Here is a 12,216-nt window from a genome sequence, read left to right on the forward strand (position 1 = left end):
ATCCCCTACTTCTTCCAAGTTCCAAAACTCTTCTCAGAACAAGCTTTTTAGAATTTCTAAAAGGGAAAGAGAAGAAAAAAACGAGCTAATAACACCAACGTAAATCGCTTATTTTCTATGAGCGATTACCGCTTCAAAAACTCATTCACTTTTTCGGAAAGCAATTAATGTAGTAAAATATAACTATTACCGCTTGAGAAGAAGAAAAAAACTTAAGAAGGTGGCATCTGAATAAATCCTTGGTTTAGAAAAAGCATAAGCATTGGATTAAGGGGCGAACATAATCTGCCGGGTCGGGTGACTAAACCTATCTCAAAAATAAATAGTAGGTCCAAGCAAGACCGGACCTCGATGAACCGGGACCCTCGTATATATATAAGGATTTGCATCCATTTTGTTTTGTTTAGGTGAAATAATAACATTTTCTTTTTAAAAAAAAATTAAAAAATTATACCTGTGTTTTGTTTACGACAATGTATATGTAATACCACTCGAGAGAATATATTTCCGCTAAATAATAAATTTAAAAAAATGAGAGAGGATCCAACGAATCGCGAATCTCGAATTTTTCGATTAAATTATTTTCTTTATCAGGAATAACTAAAAAAAAAAAAGAAGTAAAAACTGAATTTATATGTGTTTATTCTTCCAAATCTTAAATCTTAGAAACCAATCAGGATTATTCAAATTTTTAAAGATGGCACCGATTTTAATTATATAACTTATTTATTATGTTTTTGGATTGGTTAAAAAAAAATATTGAAATATTAATTTAGGCGCCTCTGAAAAAAAATATATATATATCAGGGGGGAATTACTGGTCTATATAAAAAGACAATTTTATCAAAATATTAGACATTCAAATTTTATTTAAAAAAAAAATTTTGTTTTTTGTATCATTCTCATTTAACGGCGCCCGCTTAGTTTTAATATGTAATATTTCTTTTATAAGTTTTTTTGTTTTGATTAGGCTAGGCTGTGTATCCAAAAAAAAATACGAGATAATTCGGGAAAATTTTTTAATAATACTATTGTTTTTAAGTGCTCGTTTTGAGCCGATTTTTAAAAACGGCTAACTCAATATTTCATCCAGAAAAAATATTACGCGAACCTGAAGATTTTACTCATAGAAGGAACCAAGGTCTAGGACATATGTTATCGTGAGCCGTTTAACAACACAGGGATATATTACCCTTTATTTTATAATAGAAAAAAAATGAAAGGATGGGCTTTATAACGATGACATGTAAGTAATCCAATAACACCTGGATCTGAAGAACACATTCGTAAATAATGCATTCGAAAGCGTCGTTGAATGCAAATCAGCTGGACTAGCCATTTTGGTAAACCCATATGGTAAATTGTTAAAAAAAACCACTATTTAAATTGATAATACGCTTCTATTATTATCTCGATGATCAGGCGATTTCTTTAATAAAGTTCGCGTCAGACATAGGAATAAACTGGACTCTCATAATTTTTAATAATGATACGGGTATTCAAAATGGCGTCCCCAGCTGTTTTCATTTGTGCAACACTTTTAATGAATGCATCGTCAATCTATGTATTATTATTATATGTCATTATTTTATAGAAATTTTATTTATCAGCTCTGACTCGACCCGTCGAATAACCCGGTCCGATTCTTGTAGATGGGGGGACTAACGAACTTTCGACGTGATAGTTTATAAATTATTTTTCCTATAAAAAAGAGGGGAAAATTAAAAACTTTCAATAGAAAAATTGGAAATCTTAACTGATTTATTGGTTTCCTATTTTATTTTTTTCCTCCCTTCTTTCTTTGAGGGAGATAAAAGCTCTAACTAGATTGTATATCATGTCTGGACCAGAACTGCAGTTCCAAAAATATCTGCCATCCCTTATGGCAAGAATTCGTTTCGTCGCATGACACAAATAAAGCATGCGCATTTAGATTTAGAGCGTGTCATTTTTGTCACCATTTTATGAACCAAGTATTTAATAATTTTTTAAAAAAATTATAATTAGCAACCTAACTCTTGTGCCGCCTTCCTTTATAGTGAGCACAAATTGAGCGTTTACGTTTTGCCGTAATTTTTAAATTAAAAAAAAACGTAACGCATCCCTTGTTTAAATTGAGGTTGTCTTTTTATTATTATCCGTCGATTCAAAATTTTAAATAAGTTTCTAAAAAAAAGATTTGTCTTTGATTATCGTCTGCGTTCTTATTTCTTTAATTTCTTAAATATTCATTTTAAGGATTATAAGTAAGTTATTTATATTACATTTTATATAATATTACAAAATGGAGAAATAAAAAAAGTATTGTAAAAGCAAATTTTTATAAAAATGGTTGCTAACACCAAACGGTAATTTTACCAATTAGCATGGAGGTCATTTAAAAGGAATTATTGGCACTTGCAATGCAGGGTTTGAAACGATTAATTTGTACGCGTTATTATAACTAAAATAGGACCGACCGCTGGGACAATGCCAACGTAACAGGTCCGATATAAGGCTTCACAAATCATTTAATCCTAATTTAAGCAAGTTATGAGATACTTTAATAAATAGTTAGTTAATCCATATGACAGTTGTTAATTTATCAAGATAAAAAACATCTGTATCTCTTAGATATATTTTCACTGTATAGGTATTTGTATCTGGATACATTTAATAGATTAATATGTTTTAAAATTATTATTTATTATATTTAAAAAATATTAAAATTTGAATTATTTTTTTGTAATAAAATTATAAAAATTTCTGTCGTTTATTTCTTTCCACATAAGACAAGACAAGTTTAATTTAGACAATGGATGACGAAAATATGGTATGACGTTTATCAATAATATTTCTATATTATATTATTAATTTCGACGATCAACATTAGTGACATAATGACAAATTAAGAAATATAAGAAACAATAGATACAAGCATCAGCAAATTATTCATTCAAACTTTTTTGGATGGCTTTTCAAATGCCAGAAAATTTGACACTAAAAAATAATTGACACAGAGAAGATAAACTTTCAAAGTTTTCGAATGATATTATTTTTTTGAAAAAAGTGCATAAATTTGTTGTGTAATAAATATATGCAATCTAATTTAAAAAATCAGTCATATAATCCAATGTATCCGCTTCAGATGCAATATCTGTTTTAGGTGCTACTGATATTTCTCCAAGAGCATACAAAATAGGTTCTTCTAGATCCAAAAAATGCTGTAATAGCTTGATGTCGAGGACTCTATCTTGTCGGACAGGCTTTTTGCAATTTCTTTTTTTCCTGTAGCACAAGAAGTTTCAGAAATAATTATATATTTAGCAAATTCTGCCTAGTTGGATATCTGAACTTTTCATGCATTCTAGAAATTTTATCATAGTTTATTAATAGAGATAAAAATTCATTTTAACTTTTTGCTAATATTTAGAATAGTATATAACCTATTTGAAATAGAATACTTTGCAATAATCATTTTTCTGGCTACGCGTCTGCCTGCGCAGGCGTGAGGAAAGTGTGCCAATTTATTTAAATTCATCCAAAACTTATATCTGAATAAATTTAATGACATATAATTCATTCATTTATGTATGTCTCGATGAAAAAATACCCTCTGGCACGCCATTTTGGTTTTATAGAAATTAGCCTCCCCCCACACACTGATACATTATTTACTATGGGTTCGGTTTTACGGAAAACAAAATGGCACCTCACCAGCTGATTTATATCACGATCAAAATGTTTTTCTTTGCATGTCGTTAGATTTAGAGAAACCTTCAATCAATAATACTACCACCTATCCGAATTTTTTATTATTATTCTTTTAAATTCCATACAAATTATTTTAAGTTTATTATAAATCTAAACTTCCGCGATTATATACGTCTGTGTCCTAAATATCAAAAATATAATTAGTAAACTTTCGTTTCGAAACTTTAACGAAATAAAAAGGAGATAAGCTGTTCTTAATATAAAAATAAAAACATGACCTAAAGCATAATTCTAGAAAATATTAAAATTTTAGCATATTTACGATTTGTTTAAAATTTAAAAACTTCTGAAAGTTTTTATTTATTTTTGCGAATTTTTAAACCAGATTTAGGACATAGCAATAAAATATACATTACATTTTTACATTTACGTAACTTTCAAATAATTTTATTTTGTACATAATAAAATTTACAAATTTATACGTAAAAACAAAAACACTTAATAAAAAAAAAAAAATTTTTTAAACCATATGTTTTCATTTTTAATTTTAAAAATGTTTTTAAAAAATTCACATTATTATCTTTTTTGAAAATGTAAAATTTTCAATCCATTTTTTAGGACAAATAATCGAATTTTCCAAAGAAAGGTTAATCCTAAATAAGTGGTAGGTTCTTGCCACATTACTGGCTTCGAAAATTATGTGTTTTTGAAGAGACCCTTTTCATTTTTGTCCGGTCTAGGTTCCGGTTTAAAGATTCGGGTTAAACCGGACCGTGATTCGGATTAGAAAAGTGGCACGAAACCAATTTTTTGGACAAAATCCGACTCGTAAAGAATAATAAAAAAAACTCCTAACCCGACCTGAATCAAACTCTATGGTTCATTCTTATCACTGGATAGTAGTGTTGTTAAACGGCTCATTTTGAGCCGATTTTTAAACGGCTAACTCAATATTTTAGCCAGAAAAATATTGCCTAAGTCTTGAGATTTCGATAATATATGCCTAGACCTTTGTTCCTTCTATGAGCAAAATCTTGAGGCTGCGTAATATTTTTCTGGACGAAATATTGAGTTAGCCGTTTTTAAAAATCGGCTCAAAACGAGCCATTTAACACACTACTGGATAGAATTAAAAATAATAAATTTAAGAAAAATAATATATATTTTCAAACCCGATCTAATCCATTCCATAAAAATTAATAATCACAATTTCCCTGACTCTAAAATGCTTCTTTTTTTATGACCGAACTGAGAAAGTGTTCAAATATTTTGCGGCACTGAACACGCTTTTGCCTTTGCCTCACCATATGACGCTCTCTAAAATAATTGAATTCACACATTTCTGACCTTTAATTTAACTCCGACCTTCGCTTAGGTCAATTTTTTTTTAAGGCTATATCGATGTGAAAAATTTTTTCCAGTTAAAACCCTACCCTGAATTTTTTTTTATATATTTTGACTGGACTATTTTTTTATTTTTTATCGGGGAAAAAATAATTCTACTACCCGAATCCATGACTGAAAGCGTCGTTGAATGAAAATCAGCTGGACCCGCCATTTTGGTAACCTACATAGTAATTATTCTCATGTTAAAAACTACTATTAAATTGATAACTTGCTTCCTTATTATCTCGATGATCAGGCAATTCTTTAAAGTTTGGTTAGACTTAGGGATAAATTGGCCTATCGTTTAAAATTTTTAATAATGATATGGGTAACAAAAATGGCGTCCCCAGCTGTTTTTCATTTGATGTACACTTTTAATGAATGCATATTCAGTCTAGGTATTATTATATTTATGTTATTGACCCGAATATACTTATTTAATGGAAAATTTTCAACGTTTTAAAAATCATCTTCCCCCCCCCCCTTTCTCAAATCTGAAAGGATAATGTTAAGCATCTAGTAAATCATCTGTTATATTTATCTCAGACCTGCAGATAAAGTGTTTTTTTTAGTGTTAGAAGATGAGAAGAAATGAATGATTCAATGGTTTCCATATTGGTTAATTTGATATAAATTTCTTTACCATTCATGTAGAAGAAAAATCAGAGAACCCTGCAATAGGTAACATTTTCTCGGCCCGGCCCGGGTTTTATATTTTCAGGCCCGACCCAGATTTTTTATAAAATATATTACGTATTTTTAATTTTTATAATTAATAATGGCGATTTAAAATGTTAGGTTTTAAAATACCCGGTCCGGGTATAGTTAGGCTTAGGGGCGGGTCGGGCCTGTTTATAAAATAATACCATTTATGGGGTCCGTTAGGAGCAGGCGTTGCTAACTGATATTTTAATTTTTTTTACTCTTTTTATAAATATAACAATCAGGGAAAAATGACAATAATTTTTATTATTTAAACATTTGTCTTCTTTTGTATCATTTTAAATTTATGTTAGGTTATAAATTTTAAAAAAATAAGTGATAAAATTAAGTAATTTCATATTAATAAAATTGATTAATTTGATTTTTTTTGTTATTTTATGCCATTATTTTATATTAGGTAAATAATATTTATTTTTTTTGGTATTCTAAATATAGATAATAACTTAAATATTATATTTTGTGATTTAAGGTTAAACTTAAATTTAGTAGATTTAAATTTTTCGCTAAATATAAAATTAAAAATAATTGCATTTTTTCAGAAAATTGAAGGACATTCATCTGAATAAAGACGGAGAGCGTTGACGCGATACTGTGGTTTTTGTCGTTTTTAAAAGGATATATTTTTGTAAAAAGGGAGTGAATAGTGCACACAAATTGAGCGTTTACGTTTTGCCGTAATTTTTTTAATAAAAAAACGTAACGCGTTCCCTTGTTTAAATTGAGATTGTCTCTTTTTATTAATATCCATCGCAAAATTTTAATTAAGTTCTAAAAAAAAGGGATTTGTCTTTGAAAATTATAATTATCGTCTGCCTTCTTATTTCTTTAATTTCTAAATAAGTTATTTATATTACATTTTTATATAATATCACAAAGCGAAGAATAAAAAAAGTAATGAAAAAGCAAGCCTATTTGCGGATTTTTAAAGGGTTGCTAAAGCCAAACGATAATTTTAGCCAATTTGCATGAGGCCATTTGAAATGCATTATTTGCGCTTGCAACGCAGAGTTCGAAATGCTCAATTTGTGCGCGCACTATAATAACCCGTTTTGCATATTTAAGTTAAGGTCGGGGTCAGATTTTTCTTAAAAATAATTAGCGTACAATTTACGATTCGAGAATTTTTACATTTGCATGGGCAGATGAGACCTCACGGTCACGTGCGAAATTCTAGAACATAAAGAAGCGATTTTAAAGCCACAAAAATTAGCGAATCATATTTGGGGATATAAAATCGTTGGGTTTTTTAATCTCTATTGAATGCGGGCGCCCACTTTATTTTAAATTTTCTTATGGATTGCGAAAGAGGTTCGTGATTGACATCACCATTCAAAACTTCTCATAAAACTTTGAGCTGCCACTCAGCTTAAACCTCTTAAATATTACGATGAGGATTTATAAAAAAATTATTTAAAATAATAATTATTTTTATATAATTTTTGTCACCATTTTAAACGACGAATATTTAAATTATTTTTTATGTAGATCATCTCATGCCATGCATGGATATATTTATATGAATATTTAAAATAAAATGTTTTAAAAATAAATTCTATAAAATGATTAATTGTCATCCTTACTTTATTTTTGCGCATTTTATAATAGACTTGTCTAATTTGGGCATCCCTCCGGATAGGCTCAAATTATTGAGAGTCCAAATTAGATAAGTTTCTCTGTATATATTTTAATTTATTATAATTTTTGTTGTTGATGTCAGAGAAAAGAAACAAGAATTAAAGATAAAAATTTACATTTTTGTATCTTATTGTTTGTAATTTTTTTATTTGTTTCGTGTAGTAAATTTTTAAAGAATAATTTTAATAAAATATTAGCGAAAATTTTTAAGTGTTTTACTTTTAATTTAATTTCGGCAGATAGGGTATCGGGTTGCTTTATAAATTATATTTTTATTATATATATATAAAACAAATATTTAGTAAACAAAAACAGGATATGCCTCTTTTTAACACATATAAAAAGGTTTTTTAAAAAAATAAAATTTAAAAGAAAAACAATTAGAACACGACTTGGGTACCCTGGCCGGGCCTGCAGGTCTCTGAATATCAATGCAATGCTTTTAAATGTAATAATTTATCTTGAATCCTTTTTCTTTAGGAATACATTTAAACGCGTTGTCGAGTGAAAAGGTATATATATTATATAATTTTGTTATAAAAATAAATTGGACCATTTTTGTCCCAGTTTCTTATGCTCCGATAACTTATATTCCTGCCTTAGAATAATTTATCAGGCATATGCAAGTTTTTCGACATCCTAAGGTCTCTAAGTAATCGATAGAAGAAAATGGATATTTCAGTTATATTTATTTTTGAGCTTCCCCCTCAGCAGGGTTGAGCCATTCTTTTAGACCAGAACGGAGTTCGCTAAGGTGATAACTTCCGGATAAAACCCCGGTTTGGCTGTTTTTAGAATTTGAAACCGGTAACCGAAATCGAACTCCGAGAAATGTATTCTTTTGTTTTGTTACTTTTTATCCTATTCTATTTTATTGTTGAGTTTATCATTACGTAATCGTAACATAGGAAAATAAATAAAATTACACAATAAATATCTTTTCTTTTCAAATGTATATTAAATCCTTGGAAGTTGCAAAAACAATCGAATCTTCGTGATCTAGTTTCCTTTCTTTCATAACATTATATATTAACATAATATTTTATTTTTGCTAAAAAAAATTATTAATTAAAAATATGTGTATAAAATAAAATTAGGTGTTTTATAAACAAGGGGTTTCATAGGCTTAATCAAAAAAATTAAATATATATCAGTTTTAATAACGCTATTTTTTCCGCTAAAGATTGCCTAACACCACCTTACCGATATGCGATAACCCTTGATTTTTTGGCTCACATTAATTTTCATATTAAGAAATAATTATTAATCTCTTTAATTGATTAAAATCCTGATTAATAATTGTGTATGATATCAATTAATGAATTAGAAAAGGAACTTAATTATATTTTTTTTATAATAAGGAAAATAAACACTGTACTATTTATCACCAAAAATATTTCACTCATGTTAAATCATCTACCCTATTTTTAATATTGCTTTTTTTTTAATAAAAAAAAATAATATTATAATCTAATTTACAATCTTTTTAAAATCTTAGTTTCTTCAAATGGATTAGTGACAACATTTATCCATATTTACGAGAGGATATTCTTTCAATAAGGCAAGAGGATCATTTGTAAATTTTGCTTACATTATGCTATTTCATTTTGCCAAAAGAAGAAGCTATTTTTTCAACAACATTAGAAAAAGATTAAATTGGAAATTTAAAATAGGTAAAAGAGCAACGAGGAAATCTTATGATGAATCAAATATATAGATTATAGGACAGTTCCAGTAGAGTTACAAGAACACAAGCATAAATCTACCATCTGACTATACTTATAATCACGGTTAAGTTTCCAGATAGTAGGTTGTGGGAGGTCAAAATACCTAAGAATCAAAATAGCTCAAATTAAGTATGTTTATTTTTCAATTGTAAATTATGCCATTTCGAAATCCCTTTAAAATTGGGGATATTTATGCCCTATTATCTCTTGCGTCCATTTTTTTTGTCACAATAACCCAGAATATCATGTCAAAATATTATAAAAACAAACTATTCATATTTAGAAGTTTTGTTTTAAATAAAAAATTAATTTATTTAAATATATTTTATTTTTCGTAATTTTATTCTTCTTTGATATCGATTCAAATTTAGCACATTTAAAAAAAAACACATTAGAATTCAAAAAACAAGGATATAATATTAATCGGTTTATCTTTGCAATAACATATTTGATAGATTTAGAATTGATTTATATTTCGCATAATATAAATGTGGGTAGCGTATGTGTGTGTAGCCATTTAAGTTTGCAATTATCCAAACAATAATAAAAACATAAACATGATCTGCCATAATGAAGGAGGAGGGAGAACGCGATCTCGAATATAGGTATACTAATTGGCGTCAAGAATATGTAAAAATTTAAGGACTAGAGATTTGGGATGCTGAATGCTGCTCTAATTAAATCTTTGAAAAAGTTCAAAACTCCTTCCCCCTACCTCTGACAAAGAAGGGTCTAAGTCTAGACAATATCAAAAAAAATTTCTCAACCTCCCCGCCCTTCTCCTATAAAAACTCTGGCGATGCCAGTAGCTGTTAGAAGATAAAGTTCTAATGTTCAGGTCGGGTTAAATCCAGCGTACAGCGCTTTCGAGACGCTTCTAGTCCTAAAAATTAAAGATGGGTAGAAGTTCCATCTTCTCTGATAGAAGGAAAAAATTTACCAAAGAATCTTAAAAATATAGGAACTAAGGTTTCCAAAATGTAGAAGACATTCTTTACTATTTATGAAATATTGTATTTTATACTAATTTTAAGAATTAAATATAGTTATAATTTTGGTTTAATAAAATTTAGTCATTTTTTAATGGATTACTAGATCATAATATAAAACATAAATCATGATTTAATAAAGATTATAATTTTAAATTAGTATAATATTAAGAATTCACAAGTTTTGGCTTACCTTAAATTATTAAAATAATTATATAAATTTTAAATTAAAGTAATATTATACTAATTTATAATAATTAATAATCTTTATTTAAATTATGATTTGTGTTCCGTATTTATTAATTATTGGCATATTTAAAAAATATTTTAAATGTATTTTTGTTATATAAATATATATGGAAATTTATAATGATGGATTGATAAAATAAAAGTATTTAACATTATTATTATGTTCGAGTTTTGAGGGATGTGTAAAAGTCGAATCATGACTAAAGGTAACCAGTTCATTTTAATATCCTCATATTAAAAAAACATTTTAGGTGACATAAATTTTATATACCTCTAATTTCTTTAAAAAATATATATATAACCCCCAGCCTTCCTACCCCATAGTCAAACAAGATGGAAGAGATAACGAGTATGTTTTAAATTTAAACAAATTTAAAAATCGCGACATTTAGCGTAGTACAACTTTTGGAACCAGGCACTTTCCAAATATCGGATCTTTGCCCAAATGTAAATTGCTTTATTAAACGGCATCAGTTGCATACGAATCAAGGATTTGCCTTCACCTCTACTTCCCCTCCCCGATCACACAAACACTTTCTATCAATCGACATTATGAGAAGATCCTTTTGAGCAATAAACTTTACCTATTGCTTTGCTCATATATATATAAAATTTTTATCAATAAATCATTTATATGATAATAAATTATTTATTATTTTTTTAAAGAAGCAAAACCCAAAGGTAATGAATGTAATGATGGTAAATATGTATTATAAAAGAAAGATACATCATATAAATTTGAAGTAATTATGTTAGATTTGAAAATAAACCGCGAAACAAAAAAAATGAGGACTATGGCTCACTCTTTATTTTAATATACTCGTTTTACATATAATATAACATACATGTTAAAGCGGCCAATGTGTTATTTTTTTAACTTTAAATCTTGAGCGATACATGAAATGTATTTCAATCATGTTTGGAATACCTATACCCTGTGAATTTTTAAGAATATTTTGTCATGAACTTTTGTATTCGTTTTTCCATAGATTTTTCATATAAATTATATAAAATGACTCAAAAAGTTTAACGGGAAAATTATTTGAAATTCGTAAGCATTTCCGATGATTTTTAAATTTAATTTAAAAAAAATTGAGTTCAAAAAATGATTTACGTGATACGTGAGTAAATATAGCAAAAGTTATATATACAACAGAGCAACGCTTGGTTCTCTTATGAAAAAACCCATCAAACTGGGATAAAAAATGGGATAATAATAACACATTTCCGGGAAAAAAAAAATCCATTGCCGCTTAACTTATATTATATATATTTTTTTTTAAATTAAAATAATCCCACCAGTTTTAATTTTAACTTGAGCCCATAAATCCCGGGGCAGAGAGATTTAGGGATTAGTAAATAAATAATCATATCTATAAAAATATTATTTAAAAAACCGCATAGTCATTATGATATGATAAATACTTTTTAATTTCATTTTTTTATTATTACAGGTGGAAAATATTTTTTATTTTTCTTTAAAAAATCGCGATTAGAATGACTAGACTTATTTTAAAGACCGTAAATTTTTTTTTTATCTTTTTTAAATAATTTTTTTTTATTTAAAAACACTTTATTCTTTTTTAAATAATTTTTTTTTCTTAAAAAACTTTTATTTTCTTTTTATGAGGGTTTTTTCTTCCTCCCACCCCCCCCCCCCTCTACTCAAGATAAATATATAGAATTTAATTTTTGATTGGAAGCAATGGGAGGTAACGACGGACTTAATTTATGAGACTTGTGGCTGGGAACGGATAGTTGGCTTTCCGGTATGGATTGTAAAAGTGTAATGGGCTTAAAAATTTCCAGGGAAC

At 27.7% G+C, this 12,216-nt stretch overlaps 2 protein-coding genes across 5 annotated transcripts in view; one reads left to right on the forward strand and one right to left on the reverse strand.

The window, feature by feature from the left end:
* LOC135926023 (corticotropin-releasing factor receptor 1-like) overlaps positions 1-12,216 on the reverse strand; it is a 31,255-nt gene that overhangs the window by 10,109 nt on the left and 8,930 nt on the right. Inside the window, exon 1 of one of the 4 annotated variants that reach the window (XM_065461672.1) lies at positions 2,359-2,376. The exons of 2 other annotated variants lie outside the window; for them this stretch is intronic. The gene's annotated coding sequence lies outside the window, so the exon portion shown is untranslated. Of the gene's footprint in view, positions 1-454; positions 479-2,358; positions 2,377-12,216 lie in introns of those variants that run through there. One more of the 4 variants, XM_065461671.1, reaches the window with a different exon arrangement.
* LOC135926024 (uncharacterized) overlaps positions 2,152-12,216 on the forward strand; it is a 66,314-nt gene continuing 56,249 nt past the window's right edge. The window contains exon 1 of the mRNA XM_065461678.1: positions 2,152-2,246. The gene's annotated coding sequence lies outside the window, so the exon portion shown is untranslated. The remainder of the gene's footprint in view (positions 2,247-12,216) is intronic.

This window comes from Gordionus sp. m RMFG-2023, chromosome 3 (genome assembly GCF_954871325.1).
Source record: "Gordionus sp. m RMFG-2023 chromosome 3, tfGorSpeb1-WG-v2, whole genome shotgun sequence".
Classification (NCBI taxonomy): domain Eukaryota; kingdom Metazoa; phylum Nematomorpha; class Gordioida; order Chordodea; family Parachordodidae; genus Gordionus; species Gordionus sp. m RMFG-2023.